The 17,351-nt window shown below is 37.1% G+C and overlaps 2 long non-coding RNA genes across 3 annotated transcripts in view; both read right to left on the bottom strand.

Annotated features, from left to right (window-relative positions):
• The window catches only part of LOC102010085, a 79,546-nt gene extending 75,476 nt beyond the window's left edge, over positions 1-4,070 (bottom strand). Inside the window, exon 1 of the long non-coding RNA XR_264565.2 lies at positions 3,905-4,070. This is a non-coding gene — a long non-coding RNA (uncharacterized LOC102010085). The remainder of the gene's footprint in view (positions 1-3,904) is intronic.
• Positions 4,071-6,773: 2,703 nt separating this feature from the next.
• Positions 6,774-13,785, bottom strand: LOC106147102. Of its 2 annotated transcripts, XR_001231855.1 has the most exons (4): positions 13,699-13,785; positions 11,227-11,480; positions 8,654-9,042; positions 6,774-7,217 (listed from the first exon to the last, which is right to left on the bottom strand). It is a non-coding gene; the product is annotated as an uncharacterized LOC106147102 (long non-coding RNA). The 2 variants fall into 2 exon arrangements; XR_001231854.1 differs by lacking the exon at positions 6,774-7,217 and having other exon boundaries at positions 8,573-9,042.
• Positions 13,786-17,351: the final 3,566 nt, after the last annotated feature.

Here is a 17,351-nt window from a genome sequence, read left to right as displayed (position 1 = left end):
AAAAAAAAGAGGAAGGGGCTGGGGATTTAGCTCAGCGGCAAAAGCGCCTGCCTGGCAAGCGCAAGGTCGTGAGTTCAGTTCCTGGTACCGGAGAAAAACCAAAAAAAAAAAAAGAAAGAAAGAAAGAAAAACTACCAACAAAGAAAGTCCCAGGTCCTGATGGATTTACTGGTGGATTTGAATTCTACAAGAACTCTTTTTTTGGTACAGGGAATCAAACTCAGGACCTTGCACTTGTCAGGCAGGCACTCTACTGCTGAGCGATATCCCCAACCCTACAAGAACTTTAAAGAATGTCATTACTAATGCCACTACTCCTCAAACTCTTTAATGAAACTGAAAGGGAAGCAATACTCCAAAACTCATTCCTGGAAGCAAGCATTTTCTTATATTAAAACTACAGAAAAATTCAACCAGAAAAGAAAGCTACAGGCCCATCTCTTTAATGAACTTAGATGCAAAAATCCTCCAAAAGATACTGGCAAAGAGAATGCAGAAAATCATCAAATTATACACATGACCAAGCAGGGTTCATCTCAGGGATGCAGGGATGGTCCAACATTCACAAATCCATAAATGTAATATACCACATTAACAGAACCAAGGAGAAAAAATACGTGATCATCTCAATAGTTGCAAAAAAGCATCTGACAAAGTCTAACACTGATTCATAGTAAAAAGCTTAAAGATAGTTGGAATAGAAGTTTTTTACATCAATGTGATAAAAGCCATCTATGACAATCCAATAGTCAACATCATACTAAATGGACAAACAGAGAAAGCTTTCACTCTAAATTCAGTAACAAAACAAAGATGCCTATTATTACCACTCTTGTTCAATATGGCTCTGAAAACATTAGCCAGAGCAATTAGACCAGAGAAAGAAATAAAAAGAATATGAATAGGGAAAGAAGAAGTTAAATTATCATTATTTTGCTGATGACATGATACTATATAAAGAAGACCTGCAAAACTCCACTAAATAATCCCAATAAAAATACCAAATTCAGCAGTGTAGCAGGATACAAGATGAACACTCAAAAATCAATAGCATTCTGTATAAAAATAACAAACTCACTGAGAAAGAAATTAAGGAAACAATATCTTTTAAAATAGAATCAAGAAAAATGAAATACTTAGGATTCACTCTAACAAAGAAAGTAAAAGACCCTTACATTGAAAACTACAGTACTCTGCAAAAGATCAAAGAGAATATCTGAAAATGGAAAGATATCCCCTGTTCTTGGATAGGCAGAACCAATGTAGTAAAAATGGCCATACTTCCAAACTCTTATACAGATTTAATTTAATCCCAATAAAAATACTAACAGCCTCCCTCACAGAACTAGAGAAAACAATCCTAAAATTCATATGGAACCAGATTAGACCTAGAATAGCAAAAGAAATTCTAGGCAATAAGGGCAAGCCAGGAGGCATCACAATCCCTGATTTAAATTTATACGCTAAAGCTACAGTGATTAAAAATAGCATGGTACCGGCAAGAAAAATAGGCTCAAGAATCAGAACAGAGTAAAAGATGCAGAAACAACTCCAAGCACAATAGCTACCTTCTCTTTGACAAAGGGACCACGACCTTCACTCAAAGAATGATAGCTTCTTTAGTAAGGTGCTAGGAAAGCTGGTTTTCCATATTCCAAAGATTAAACCCAGACCCATATCTTTCACCATGCATTAAACTAAAATTGAAATAGATCGAATATCTAATCTGAGCAACTTGAAGATAACAATATGTAATACAATAACCATTCTTAATTCCTCTCATCTTGTTTTTTTCAATCAAATAATCATTGACTATTCTCAATGGTTCTTGTTGAAAATACATAGTAACAAACATACATCCATTTATGAAATAGCATAGCAACAATACAAACATTACATAGTTATGGACAGATTGGTAGGATATCATCAATGGCTGCTGCAATACATGTTGGCATCCTCAAAGTGGCTTCTCAGGAAAACAGAGATATGCAAGAAAGATCCAACAAGTAGTTACAGCCCAAGCATTGCGAAAAATAGCAGATTACCTCCTCATCAGTGACTCCCCTCACTGAGGTGTGACGGCTGGAAGGAAGGCTAGAACTGAAAAGAAGGACCCAGAGACCAGCACCAGTGTCTCATCTTGTTTTGAAATCCTGTATCTTTTTTAGCTTTTGTGTTGTTTTGTTTTGGTCTTTGTTGTTATTTCGGTATTGCTTTTTTTCTCTTTAAAATAAAATTTAAAAAAAGAAACATTTCAACTGATGTAAGATAGCATAGGTAAAGCTCTTGAACACATTGGTGTAGGCAAATACCTTATGAACAAACCCCTGATCACACAGGAAATATTACAAAGCATCAACAACTGGGTTCACATCAAATTAAACATCTTTTGCATAGGAAAAACAAACACAAAATAAAACAAAACAACCCCACACAAACAGAATGAAGAGACAACCTCCAGAATGGGAAAAAAATTTTACAACTATTACTCATCAAAGGTCTAACAATATCCGGAAGGTACAAAAAAATTTTAAAAATCAGATACCCTCCCAAATTTAAAGACCCAATCCAAAAATGAAAGGAATAGACACTTCTCAGATGAAGAAGTACAAACAGCAAATAAATATATGAAAAATGTTCAACAACACTGGTCATTTGTGAAATGCAGATTATAAGACTGAGCTTCCATCTCACTCTAGAAAGAATGGCTATTATCAAGAAATCAACCAATAACAAATTCTAGCAAGGCTGTGGGGCAAAGGAACCCTTCTTCATTCTTGGCAGCAGTATAAACTGGTACAATTATTATGGAAATCAGTATGAAGATTCCACAAAAAACTTAAACTAGACGTTCCACTTGCCCCATTGTTCTCCTCCTAGGTATCTTCCTGCAAGAGTTAAAGGCATCACACACAGTGACTTATGCATACTCATGTTTACAGCAGCGGTTTTTAATAGCCAAATCTTTAATAGCTCATATTTCTATCAGTGGATGAATGGATGAAGAAAATGTGGTAGAGTACTACTCTGCCATAAAGAAGGATAATGAGACTTCTGAGGTAAATAGATGAGTTTTTGAATTGAGACACGTGAGGTAAATGGATGTACCTGAAGACCACAATTTTAAGTGAAATAAATCAGACACATAAGGTTAAATATTATGATACTGTTTCTCTTGTGTGAGAAACCTCAAGGGTAAATAAGGAATAAAATGAAGGACGGATGTTGGGAAATAAGAACACATTCAAATGAGAAGGGGAGCAGGGAGAGGAAGGAAAGTGATTAAAAGGAAAACAGTGCAAGGAAACAAATAGAAACAAAGCTTTCATAAATGGGTAGAAGAAAAAAGGTTGAAAGGCGGGGAGGGGAATGGGGGAAAAGAGAATTAGGTTATATTATGTACAGGTACAAATTCCCTATGATGAATGTGATCATTATGTATGGCAAATATGTATGAACAAAAAATACAAGGCCAGCATAACACCATTGAAGCAGGGATCTGATGAGATGACATATGCAAACATGCAGGACAGACAAGCATATGGGAAAACTCCCTCCTTTGACTAATACCACTCAGATATCACACTGTATTTTCCCACCCCATTTTACTGTGACACCAGTGGATAGGCATCTCATCGTGAGAAATCAAGAAATCTCCTCTGATAAGAGTTTAAAATACATTCTTGAAAAGTCTTGAAAGGTTCTCAAGAAGCAATAACATTCTTTGAAAGCATTTAAAGTAGGATAAAAATAGTCCTTGGCAGTCACTTGATGGCTTTACTGCTTAATGCTCTTTTACGTGTTACGCTCTCCCTGGGGTATTTTTATTTTAAATGAGTATCCAGAAGATAATACAAAGGAATTAGCATCCAGTTGAATTTATCCAATACTGTGGTTCACTTACCTTAACTTGCTCCAGGAAATACCAGCTTCCTGCAACATAGCCTAACTGTGCACAGAATTCAAACCACAGCAGAAGGTGGAATCTTCGTTTCTAGAAGCATTAGAAGGTTCAGATGAAAGGAACACAGTGTTGAGACTGAATGGAGCCTTGTGAAATGAGACTGCTGTTTTTTATGGGTGAGTGTGTAAAAATAATTTTCCATGGAAACATATCTATCTTTAGACGTCTTAGTCCTAACTACCACAGGGAGTATCCAGTCAAAGTTAAGCGACTTCACAGTGAGCAAGAGTGCTGAGGTTTGCTGATCATTTCTAGGATATGTCAGATATTTTACAGCTAGCTCTGTGCTTTTAGTTTCAAAATAAATGATTTTGCCCTTTTGTCTCCCTAAGATGACTACTAGGGAATTAACTGATATTTAAATGCATCAATATCATGACCTTCTGCCAGCTACAGATAGTAATATTATTTCCCCAAGATAATTTATCCTCTTAATTCTGAGAGTTATATTTGCATCAGGAAGTCAGTATTTTTCTTCCCTCAAAAGAAGGCAGGCCCTATGTCTAACTTGCCCATGTACTTTGTAGTATGGAGTCTTACATACAGTGATATAGAATATTTACTTATGAATGTCATAGCCTCTCTGTCAAGCAAGATATTAAAGATGCAACATTTCTCTTTTCAGAGTGAATTCTGAACAATTGCTTTATGATTGACATTTTACAATTTACTATAAAACAGAAACATGTAGTAATATTAAAGATAATTACAACAAACTCTGGAATTCTTAGGAGATAAGTTCTGAAACACTTAAGAATTCCTGAAATCACAGACACCATTATAGCACAGAATTTCTCATACAAAGCATACTCAACTACCACTAAAAATTTATAATGGCCCCCTTAAGACTCTTATAATTCTATAAATACAGGACCAGACTCATTTGTAAAGCTAATACTACAAATTCTGTCTGGAAAATTTATTGAAACAGTTTGTGAATTGCTTTTCCTTATTTCCTTATAGAACACATGGTAAAAACATTTATATCATACTTCCAAGCCTCTGCCAATGTGGCATTCCCACTCCATAACTTATCCCAAATTTCTGTTTTTCTGTGTCAGCACTATCTATTTCTTAGATTTCAAAAATATTTTCTTCCTTTCTGTGTCAACACTATTTGCGGATTGAGTTTAAAAGGCAAAAGATTTATTTGATCTAAAGAGAAGACTGAGTATGCTGATTGAGTTTAGCATTTTTTTTTTTTTCCTGTTTGTGCCTTTTACTGGTAGGGCATATTTTCCATGGATAGTATCTTGTTTCATAAAGGTTGTATAGATAAAAGTCAGGCTGAGATGGGAATGCTTATTGTTGAAAGGGCTCCAACACAGACAAGAAATTCAAGCTACAAACCAGCTTCCTTTCAGTGTTTAGGATTCAGATGTTACCTTGACAGAACTCAAATTCTTATACTATGCAGACCACTGGAATCACTTAGTAAAGCTGAAAACTGAACAGGTTGATTCTCTGAATATTTTATGTCTTATAATGATTTTTTAAAAGATTCTAATATAATCTATAAATATGCAATCTTTTTTGAGAGGAAGAAAAGAGGAAGGAAGAAAGAAGACTAAATTAATACATCCTATTGTGAATTAGGAGCTGGGTTATTTGTTTCATGCTTATTCTCCCAGTAATTTTTTTATCCTCTTCTGATGCTCGGGTTTGTATGCAGTTAGTATGGCTACCACTAAAAGTGTATTGAAATATACCCTCTCCCAGGAAGTTTATGAGATACATATATTATTCTTATTTATAGGAAACCAAAGCTTAGAGAAGTTTATACTTGTCCATTATTACACAACTAATAATTGGGTAGGAAAAATTTCAAAGCCATGTCTGTCTGAATCAAAGACTGTGTCACTGAAAGGATAAAAAGGATCTTTAAAAATTACGATTTTTTTTTAAAAAGATAAGCTGTTTCTCCAGTCTCCTCATTCTGAGAGAAAAACTGCCTCCCTGCCCCATACCCCAACCCCAACCCTGGTGCTAAGGGAGATTCAACATTTCTGGGCCCCTCTGCTGGGCACAAGCCTGGATAAACCCTACATATGCATATTTCCTGACTTTTGTTCTACCCCTCTATAAACTGGAGTACTTCTGTGCACTTAAGAGATTGGGGGCAGACTAGCTACCTTTCCAATTTGGCAAAATTGTGGATTATTATGGCTTGTATCTAGGTGTCTCCCTAAAGCTTCATGTAATCATAAGTGGGGCTTTTTGGAAGTGCCTGGATCTAGGGTGTGTGCTGCTGGGGCCAAGGACTTGTTGCTGGGATTGATTTATGTATGGTGTGATGCTAGGGTTAAGAGTGCCCCACTCTAGGTGTGAGTGCTACCTTCCCTAAGAGAAGTAGCCTGGATAAGATTAAAGAGACAGAAAGAGGGTTGCTGCTGGTTGCTTGTGGCTTGTTGCTTGCTGCTTATTACTTCACTGCTTTGCTGTCTTCCTGCTTCTGCCCACCATGAACTGTTTCTTCTGTGATCCCCCTCTGCCACGCCACCCTGCCTTGGAGCCAGCCGACTATGAACTGAAACCTCTACAAACTGTGAGCTAAATAAACCTTTCCTACTTTAACTTTGGGTGTCAGGTATTTTGTCTCAGCAATGAGAAAAGTAACTAACACATAAATAAACTCATTTTTCCATTCTTATGGGTTCTTTTTCACACTCTTGATGGTGAGTGGACAAAAGAAACTGAATACTTGAGTTCCATTTTCAGGCCTTTAATTGAGCCCTACCCCAAATCTCTCTCTTATCTGTCTATCTTTTTATAGTTCAAAGGTAGAATATGAAGGTCTAAAGAAGTTTTATATACCTCAACACCATTTAATATTTGGATGCCAACTAGATAATAGCAGATAAGGAGGGAAGCAAGGAAGGAAGGAAAGAAAGGAGGGAAGAAAAAAAGAGAGGCAGGGGAGAAAAAGAAACAGTTTTGGGAAGTAATTTGTCCTCTACTGGAGGAATTAGTATTTAAGAATGTGAAGGGGAAAATACACTAAATTTGACCATTTAAGTATGTATCTTTGTGTCTCCTGGGAAAGTTGGATGCTTCTAGCAACTCATTACCGAGGCCTCGACCACATCCCTTGTGTCCAAAGTCACAGTAGTTTAACCACCCAAAGAATTTACATTTGTGAGGCAAAGGTTAGGTCAGTGCTGTTGTCAGGCAGTTCATTTTGGGATAAACTCTTGCTTCAGCCTTGGGAAGTGTTGCAAAAGTGAACTGGGTGCTCCTTTAGGTCCACTACAACCTTTAAAATGTGATAGACAGATGAGAAAAGATTAGATCTTAGTGACTGGAATTTATAGAGTGCCCAAACACCAAAGCTGTAGCATATTAAAATTCAAGGAACGTTCTAAGCCTCAATTGATATTCAGTCTATTTTACTCCAATCTCAAAGTACACTTTAAAGAAAGCCAAGGAAAAATTACATCCTGAAGCTCACTTTATAATTATGTGGATTTAGCAATTGTATTAAAAAAGCAGATACCAACTTGTTACCAAAGCCAAGTAAAACTGAGGTTATTTTTATCTGTAGTTACCTAAAGAAAAACACATACAAATATGGTTAATATTTTATATCTATAACCATATATATATATATATATATATATATATATATATATCTCCATATCCATTACATATAGAGATGTTCAAGGATATATCATATGGCAGCTGATTTCCAGATAGTGATATTTTTAATTTTTTATTGGACATAACACTCTTCAAAGGCATCACTTTTACTGAGTTGCTACTTCCAGCCTCTCCAAAACACACTTTTAATAATGGAATGAGGGGCTAGGGATTTAGCTTAGCGGCACAGCGCCTGCCTGGCAAGTGCTAGGTCATTAGTTCAATTCCTGGTACTGGAAAAAACAAAAACAAAAACAAAAACAAACAAAATAATGGAATGAGATATGTGAAAACTACAAGGAAGAAAAGTTCGTGAAAAGGGGTAATGCAAAAACAAACTGAAAACTCAAGTAATGCCAGAGCCCAACGTGAGCACAGGCCTGAGCTGCAGGGGTCAGCCAGCCTCATGCAACAGGCCTCGGCGGTGGATTTCTTCATCTAACCACTTCTTTGCTCTTTGGCTTCTACGTGAACCTAAATAAGCACATTCTCTACTAGAGGGGGGTTTCCACTCTACGGTGAGGGCCCAGTTATTGGCTTCAGGGAGGAACCAAGTATTGAAATTGGCTGTGGCCTTCATGATCTACAATGCCTCTGAGCCATGGTGTTGTTTGCTTAGGGAGCAGAGCTGGCTGCAAGGAAGAGGCACTTTCTTCTTCTACCTCTGAGTTTTAATGAGCAGAACCTATCAAAATAATCAGGACACTGTAAATCCTGACAGGCTCCAGGTCCCTTCTGGGGATTTGAGCCTGACATAGAATTTGCTAATTTAATATTAAAGAAACATGAAGAAAGGGCATGTTCCCAGGAGGCTCTTTTTCCTGGATACAGAGGAGTTGGTGTTACATAACACAGCCTGCTTTTTTCCTGCCCTCTTGTCTCATGCTACTCAGAAATTAAGGGAATCTTCTTTTGCAGTTATATATGTATATATATATATATATATAATACATAACAGTTGCTACCACAATTAGCAAATACATGTCACAGGTTACATTTTGGGAGTATGTGGATTTAGAATTTCATTTTTTTTCCTTAAAATTATTTCCTTACCTTAAAACATGAAAGCCATGACCTTTGGCTACCAGTATAAATCGACCCAACCTTCTGAAAAACTGCAGGAGAGCAGAAGTGCTAGAACTCAGAGTTCACTGCAGAGCCTGCCCTGCTTCTGGTTTTATCTAGTTGTGCATTGGTGGGAAATGTTTAGTAGTGGCAAGTCCTTCAGAATTACTTCTGTGGTGTCTCTGAGTCCTCTAGATTTATTTCACTGACAAAAAAGCATGTTCCCCATCTGTAGGCATCAATGTTCGACTGAGAAAAGGGAGAGCACAAAATGGATCTGTTCTTTGTGAATTATTAAAGCAAGTTGTCAGCAACTATAAATCCTGATCACGGATGGCAGGCTCAGAAGCAGAGGGTTACAACCCAATCTGTGCAGCCTAGTGGAAGAAAGGAAAGAATAAAATCACTTCCTGAATGGAAAACTGAAGACATTCCTGTTTAGATTTAGAATGTGGATTTTGAAGGTATCATCACAATAAACCCAAATCAGAACCGCACCAGAAGGCCTTTCAAAAACAGAGTTGGATAAAATTTCACATTGTTCTTTTTAGTCTTGTTTTTGCCTTAACATCCTACTAGGTTGAGATTAGTCATCTAGAATGACTCAAATTATATGTCTTAGAAGAGACGTTTGTGGCCACTTAGTATGGATGGATACCTTCTAAACCTTTCTGTCAAAGCTGTAAAAAAAGCATATAAATAAAATGAACTTGTTAACTATCAGAAACAAAAATAAAGAATGCTGAGCTCCATTATTTCTGAGTCTCTGATTCTAATTTGTTATCACTTCACGTGGCAGCCCCTTGCCTGGGTCTCACAGCGCAGTAACTTCCTTTCAGCTCTTTTTGAAGTAAATAATCTTGGGATGCAAAGACTACATTTTTGGGCAGCAAAGGGATAAGAAAAAAATGTATTTACTGTAACTCTAACCATAATCTTTCTGTTTCATCAGTTTATGTGTTTATTTTCATCTATTCTATATAGTACTAGCAAGTGTCAGATAGTAAATATTAATAATATATTTTGTTTCAAGAAATATCACAAGCTATTCAGTTTCCAAGTGGACTTACAATTTAATGTCAGAGAGACCAGACTACCAGATGCCAGGTCTGGTGCTGTCAGGTCTGAGTTGGGAAGGGCCCTTCCCCACTGTAAGCCTTGGAAACACTGCCTTTTTATGATCCTAAGAGTGAGTACCTAATTAAGTCCTGCAGCTTACGTACCTCGCTTGCTCACTCTGGTCCGGACCCTGCCTCAGTGTTACAACTTTGGTGAACTTTATGGCTCCAGACTCATCTGGGGTGTATGCCTCATTCTGTCCTGCCAAGTGCATGGCTAGTGAAGATTTTTCCAGCTCCCCTTAATGTTAGCCCCCAAAGCCAATAGTGGATGTTTCCCAAAGGTGCCTCCCCATGTCGGGGATGCAGAGTACCAATGCACAAAGAGCAGTCCCAGGGCCATTTCTGAATGTTGGCACTAGGCATTTTTGCTTAATGTTGAACTGTTCTTTGATTCCCATCTTGGGTTTTGGCCTTAAACTTTGCTAGCTGTGACTTTGGACTTTAGTTCTTTGCCTTCCATCTTGTTTCAACAGCAGGACTGCCTGCTGTGACCATTAGCTAGGCCCCTGCTCTGATCCCTTGTGTGCATCCCCTTTAGCTTTCCTCCTCTTTCTTTCTCCATGGTCCTGGGCTAAGCTCCTGAGGCCACTCCAAAATCCAGAGTGGCTGTTGGCAGTGTGTTTGGAAGAGAGAACCAACACCAGGAATCTTGTTTTCTAATATTCTTTCCCTACCAGCTAAGAAAGACCAAAAAAATATAATATGCCCTTCTGGACTGCATAGGTATGTTATAAAGATTAATGTCTGTGAAATCTGTGTGGATTAATGTAAAAAGCAGCCATGTAGAAGATTATTAAGTTATTGCCTTGGCAACATCTCCACTTTAGAGAGAAACCTATAACACAAGCTGTAATTATAAAGGAAGGAGGCTGGGTTTGTTTTTAGCAAATGGTAACTTCTAGGTGCCTCTTATTCCCTTCAAATGAGCCATTGTGGGAAACTGTCAGCCATTTCACTCATTTCAGCAACAATTCCAGCCTAAATGTTGCTTGGAATGACTTTTTAGTTTTCCCTTTAGGGGTAGTAACACTAAAAAAAATATTCTTGATGGTGAAAAGCCTTTGTCCTACTAGGGTGGGCCTAAATTTAAGACCACCAAACCTGGAAAGAAAGTTAGCTATTAGTCTAGGAAATACTGGAGGGTGAGACACTCACAGAAAGATTATATCTCTGACCGTAACTATTAGGTCTGATTGCAAACTAATAAAGTAGAAGTATGTGTTTGCAGGATTATTGCCCAGGTGTGTGTAAGAGAATAAGGAAGAGAGAAAGACCATCCTAGGTATTTTCATTTGTTTGTGTAGTGACTTTATCTCTTACAGAACAAAGAAAGTAAATTGAACAGGTTGTGCCTGCTACATCTTCCACCTTGTAAGGAAAATTTCTCGTCTTTAACTCTTCCCTCTCCCCCCCACCCCCAGTACCAGGAATCGAACTCACGATCTTGCTTGCCAGGCAGGCACTGTGCCTCTGAGCTAAATCCTCAGCTCCTCATCTTTGACTCTTGATTGGAGACTTTCCAAAATATAGATAATGCTGTCAGCTAGAGGCGGAAGGTCCTGTGGGACACACAACAGGAATGTCTGTCTCTCTCCCATTTAGCGTTCACATAGCCTTGTCATCATCTCCAACTTCAGCTGCTGCAGAGGTCAGCCAACAGGCAGGTCTTGGCCTAGACTCATCAACAGTTTCAACTGAATTTTTAAGGAAAGGGTTAGTTTGCACACTAGTCAACTTATTCCTAAACTGCAAAATATATCCCTCCCCACCCTTAGTAATTTCCCTCCGCTATTTCCACTAATCATTATATACATTATTCCCTCCCTCTGACATTTTTCCACCTCTGAAAAGGTAAGAAATTATTTTAGGCTTCAAATATGATGCTGTCCCTTACAGGCAGTAGTATGGGAGTAGGTAGACTATTACAGATCAGACTGAGGCTCCCTGGCAGGTAGTCTGTGTTACTAGGCATGGAGACCAGGAGACAGAGGAGAAGTTCTGCTAGGCATGGAAAGAAAAGTCTGTAAATCAAGAGAAACCAAAGCCTCTTTCCCCTCTTCCTGAGGAATCTCATTGCTACTTTCTTTCCAACTGTCAAATAATTCCATCTTCAGATGCCTATAAAGGGGACAGAAGCTTTGTGAATTCTGGTGTTTCCTAGTGCATACTGTGTGTCCTTAATACAGATGAGCAATACCTTCTAAGTCATGAGTTGAAAGAGGTATAGAAAGGTAAAGGCACAAAATACAAGTTCGTCCCCCCAAAAAATAAATTAAAAAAGTAATTTAACTACTATTTAAAAATTTAATTACATTTAGAGCTATCCAAATAAATTAGGAATTTTCCCTGGAAAAACAATAAGGATCTTTCACAAAAAAACAAAAGGAAAAGAAAAAAACAAAGGCAGTAAGATGCTAATAAAATTCCCTGAAATAAAAGGAACAAAGGTCATAATAATTTTAGTTGAATAATACTTTTAATACAGAATGCAATGATTGAATCAACAGCCTGAAAGAAATCAAAGTGTATTTTAAAATAAAAAGGTTGCACAAGTAATTCAGCCTCTGTGAGAGAGAAATGTGGTAAGATTTTAAAGAAAGGATCTGATTTCCAAAAGATGGTAATATAAGTACATAAGTTTTCTATAGAACCTAATTTTTCTAAAAAACTACAACCCTGCAAATCAGGAAATAATTAAGAGGAAATTATCAAAAAGCCCTGAGGTAGGTAGGATGCACTATTAGCAAAGAAATAAGCTGGACATCCCCTTCTCAAATTGCTCTTACTTTTTAATTTATCCAAATAAATTACTCCATGGCAAAAGAAATATTTACCTTCTGACTCAAAGGAAGGATCTCTCTCTCTCTCTCTCTCTCTCTCTATATATATATATATATATATATACAGTTTTGTTTTGTTTCTGGTACCGGGAATCGAACTCATGACCTTGCCCTTGCCAGGCAGGCGCTGTGCCACTGAGCTAAATCCTCAGCCCCTCCTTATATATTTTAAAAACAAGGCGAAAGTAGTATAAATATTTCAGTTCTTAATAGGTCTAGATCCTGAGGCTGGTGGCATGCTCACATATGCTCATAGACAAGTCATTCTTAAGCCTCATGCTATCACTCACCTCCCTTTGTGAAAATAAATATCTTTCAGGAGACAAGAAAACCTGAGACTCTGTTTTTGATTTACCATATGATCCAGTTTGGGTTATATATCCAAAGGAAATGAAATCAGTGTATCAAAAAGATACCTGAAGTTCCATGTTTATTGTAGCAGTATTCACAATAGCCAAGATATGGAATCAACCAAGATGTGTACATCAGCAGATGAATGGATAAAGAAAATGCGGGAGATATGTATTAATTAATAATATATGAATAAAGGAATAGTATTCAGCCATAAAAGGAATGAAAGCCTGTCATATTCAGCAAAATGGAAGTAACTGGAGGATATTATATTAAGTAAAATAAAGCAGACACAGTCAAATACTGCATGTTCTCACTCACAAAAAAAGATAAAACAGTTGACCTCCAAGAAGAGAGTAGAACAGTGATGCTTAAAAGCCAGGAAAGGTAGGGAGGAATGAGAACCTGGGAGGTTGGATAACAGGTACAAAATAAAATTAGATAGGAAAAATTAGTTCTAGTATTGTACAGCACAATAGGGTGAATATACTTTACAACAACCTATTATATATTTTATGAGAACAGATTGCAAGCCTCCAAACACAAAGCAATGTTGAGATGGAAATGCTAATCACCCTGATTTGATCACTACAATGATATATATATACTGAATTATCACATTGTACTGCACCCATAAATATATTTAATTATTATGTATCAGTTAAAAATAAAAATTAGAAGTACGTAAGTGGGAATAGCTCCTAAAGCTAAGGATACTTACCCACTGAAAATAGAATAGTTATTTCGGGGTATCTAAACCTGAAGACAGCCGGGTGTGGTGGCACATATCTGTAATCTCAGCACTCAGGAGGCTGAGGCAGAAGGATGGTTGTGAGTTCAAACCAGCCTGGGCAACAAAGAGAGCTCAAGGCCAGCCTGAAGTGCATAGCGAGACCCTGTCTCAAAAAGACAAAAACAAATAATAAATAAACCTGAAGGTAAAAATGATGCATTATCTTTATTTCTTGTCATTATTTTCCAGCTTCCACTGGAGGTTTATTTAAGGCATTTCCTAAGAGATTCAATAGTGAAGGTTAACTGAAAAACAGGCCCAGCTCAGCTCCCATGCTCAGACATCAAGGAGGAGAAGCCATGCTGGCAGTTTGACTGGCTTCCTGTCTGTGTAAGAACGTCTTGAGACAGATTTTCCATACTGAGCAACACCAGAAATGGTCCTTCTAGTCTTGAAAAGCTTAGGAACTGGGGAAAAGGGAAAACTGATGTGACATGGTCTTGGCAATTAGGATTACCCAACCATATCTGGAGCGAAGCAAAATCCATGCTTCAAACAACAAAGGTGAAACTGCGACTCATCCACTTCTGAATCCTTTCTAATGCTCATAACTTTTCATTTCTTCCCTTTGCAGTAAATCTCTCTGATCAGCCCCACAAAACTAAGCCTTAAGGCTTCATTGCTTTTGTGTCCTCAACATTCTACAATAGTTTTGTTTCAAATACATACTAAAAGCTTACTATCCAGGATAGTAATCATTAGACTCCTGTCCTTTTTTTTTTTTTTTTTTTTTTTTTTTTTTTTTTTTTTTTTTTTTGGTTTTTCTCCGGTACCAGGAACTGAACTCACGACCTTGTGCTTGCCAGGCAGGCGCTTTGCTGCCGAGCTAAATCCCCAGCTCCTCCTGTCCTATCTTTGACTTTTCTAGTAATTTATTACTCTACCCAGAGTGTATACTTTTTATTTCTCTCTCTAGTTTTTCTTTCCTAATGTAGGAACAATATTACAGCATCTACAATTTGCTTTACAGGGTTATGGTGAATGTCGTTCAAACCCATGGGTAGACTTCTGAACAAATATGAACAGTCATTTCATATTGGAACTGTTATGGTGTACACTGGTAAAATATTGAAATAGGATGACAGTGGTAGCTTCATAGTGACTAACAGAGCTGAAAAATGTAATTATACACATATTCTGCCCCTCAGAATAAAGTGCCTGCAGTCCTTTTACTTCTCAAGAAGGAAGGACTCAGTGGTCCATTCAGTTCATTTCTTTGTCATCAAAATATCTTATGTTAATATAAATTGCACTAAAAGCCTATTGCCTATGACTCAGATATTTAAAAAATGGACCAAAGTATCCTCTAGCATGTATGATCTCTGTTAGTTCAGGATATGTATGCAAATCTGACTTGCTGCTTAGGTTAGCTTACTGCAAAGGCTAGTCTGAGCAATTTAAGTCAAAAGGGTAGAATTGTGGAGAAGAGGTAAGCATATATAATGCATTCTACATGCATTACCATGGGCTCAGTGTACCAAGATATTAATTTTTGTTGCTATAAAGATACAAGCATCTCAGCATCAGGTGAGGTATTGGACTGGATCATCTCTGTGCTCATTTTCTGGGCAAAGTTATATGAAGTGATGAGAAGAGTTTTAGGGTTTTAACTCTTACTCAGACGTTAAATTTCAGTTTTGTTTGTTGTACAAAATTAGTCAAATCATCTAGTCTTGATTTCTTGGGAAGAAATGGGAAGAAAAATACTAACCTAGACAGCTGTAAATGCTTTTGTTGCATTTATCACAACAAATTTTAATTTATTTACAGTTCTGTCTGTATCTTGAGGATAGGAACTGTATCTCATCTATTCCTGTATCTTGGATACCTAACACTACCCAATAATAAAAAACACTCCATAAATTTATTATGTTCTATTGAAACAACTATTTGCACTATTGCAGCTCTTTGATAACAATATACTAAATAATATTTTTGTAAAGACACACACTAGTTTCAAATTTTGATGGCATGATGGATTATATTATTGTTGAGTAACTATTTACCCTTATAATCGGACTGATTCAGATGTTTTCCTCATACCTCTGAGTAACTAATTACCCTTGACCCTCCTCAATGAGAAATCGCCTAATCCCTTGAATTTAGGCTTGGTTGCTCTGTCTAATGGGATGTTAGTGGCGTGAACAGAGATTGGAGTTGAGCTTGATTCATTTCACTTGCTCTCTTGAACTCTGCTTTTCATTATAAGAGCATGCCATGCATGTCCACTAGTCCAGGGAGGATGACAGGCACTTGGTACCAAGCCAGGTTAGGTCAACCAAACCTTGCCTTAGATGCATCTGCTAGAAATACGTATTATTCGATGCCATTATTTGCTAGAAAAAGTTATTGTAGTACAGTTGATAGTTAATCTATAGTTAATATAGATGGTGCTTGATTAAAGAATGTGCACCATTTGCTATGGTTTTAGTTCCTAAAAGTGGACTATATTTTTAAACTAATGAGTCCACTTTTAAATTGAACTCATTGGATTACTTGTTCACATAAGTGTGCTACTTGTCACTAATATTTGAAGTAGTAAATAGTTAAAACTGAAGACTCAAGTGCAATTTCTAAAACAAGGTATTTTTCTCTAGGCAAAATTCACCATGATACGTCCTGCTGAAAGCTTTGTCTGATGGGAAGATTTTTCTTTTTTACTGCAACTCATGTCATCCCTGAATGCCTGGTGCCAATATTTGTGGTAGAATCATCTATAAATCATGACCATTTTTTTCCCTCAGGAGAGGCAATATGTCATAAAGAACTCCCTGGACCCCTGGGTGTGAGTCCATTTTCTTCCATGGACATCTAAAGAGCTTCATGATCCACTGGTTTAGAAACACTTAAATTACAGAGCCTTTTATACTGAAATCTGACCAACCATGGAGTTGTTTTTGTTTTGTTTTATTTTCCACAGGGCTCCATTAAAAGCTGGAAATATTTTGGTCAGTAACTGAGTCAGAGCAGAACAAATATAGTTTTTACAGCATTGCTCCACTCTCTTTAGTGGTAGGAATACAGGGGTGCACAATCATATCCTTTGGACAGAATATCCCAACTTGAAAAAACTTGGCCCCAGAAACTTAAATGAGATGATGGATATGTAACTTTTAATGGCTTTTCTCTCTGAACTGTTGCCATAAGTGTGTCTTAAGGATACCTAGAAAGTCTGTTATTTCCTGCTATCCATATCTTACTAGAATGATGTTATAGATGTGGTGCACTCATGTAGTAGCCTATGGAATATTAAAAAGTTAAAGTCTGGTGGGCCTAATTTTGGCACAAAGATACAGTTGGCATAAGCCTTAGACAAAGTTATGTTTGAATAGGTCAGTTTTATGACAAGGTAACAGGAGCTGGGGAAGTTTGCTTCAGTAAAATAAGCCACATGTGAATCAGCAGTTTCAATGAAATTAACGTTGACTGAGCTTTAGTAATTCATCATCATTCACTAAAATACAGTCAAACTGGTGAGAGATATTAAACTATAATAGGATTCATTTCTGTCTTACCTTATTTTGTGTCACTATAATAGAATACCACAGACTGGTAGCTAATAGATAAATTTACTTCTCATG

This window comes from Chinchilla lanigera, unplaced genomic scaffold, assembly GCF_000276665.1.
Source record: "Chinchilla lanigera isolate Chin_1 unplaced genomic scaffold, ChiLan1.0 scaffold00117, whole genome shotgun sequence".
In the NCBI taxonomy this organism is placed as follows: Eukaryota; Metazoa; Chordata; class Mammalia; order Rodentia; family Chinchillidae; genus Chinchilla; species Chinchilla lanigera.
This window is presented reverse-complemented; position numbering and strand designations above follow the sequence as displayed.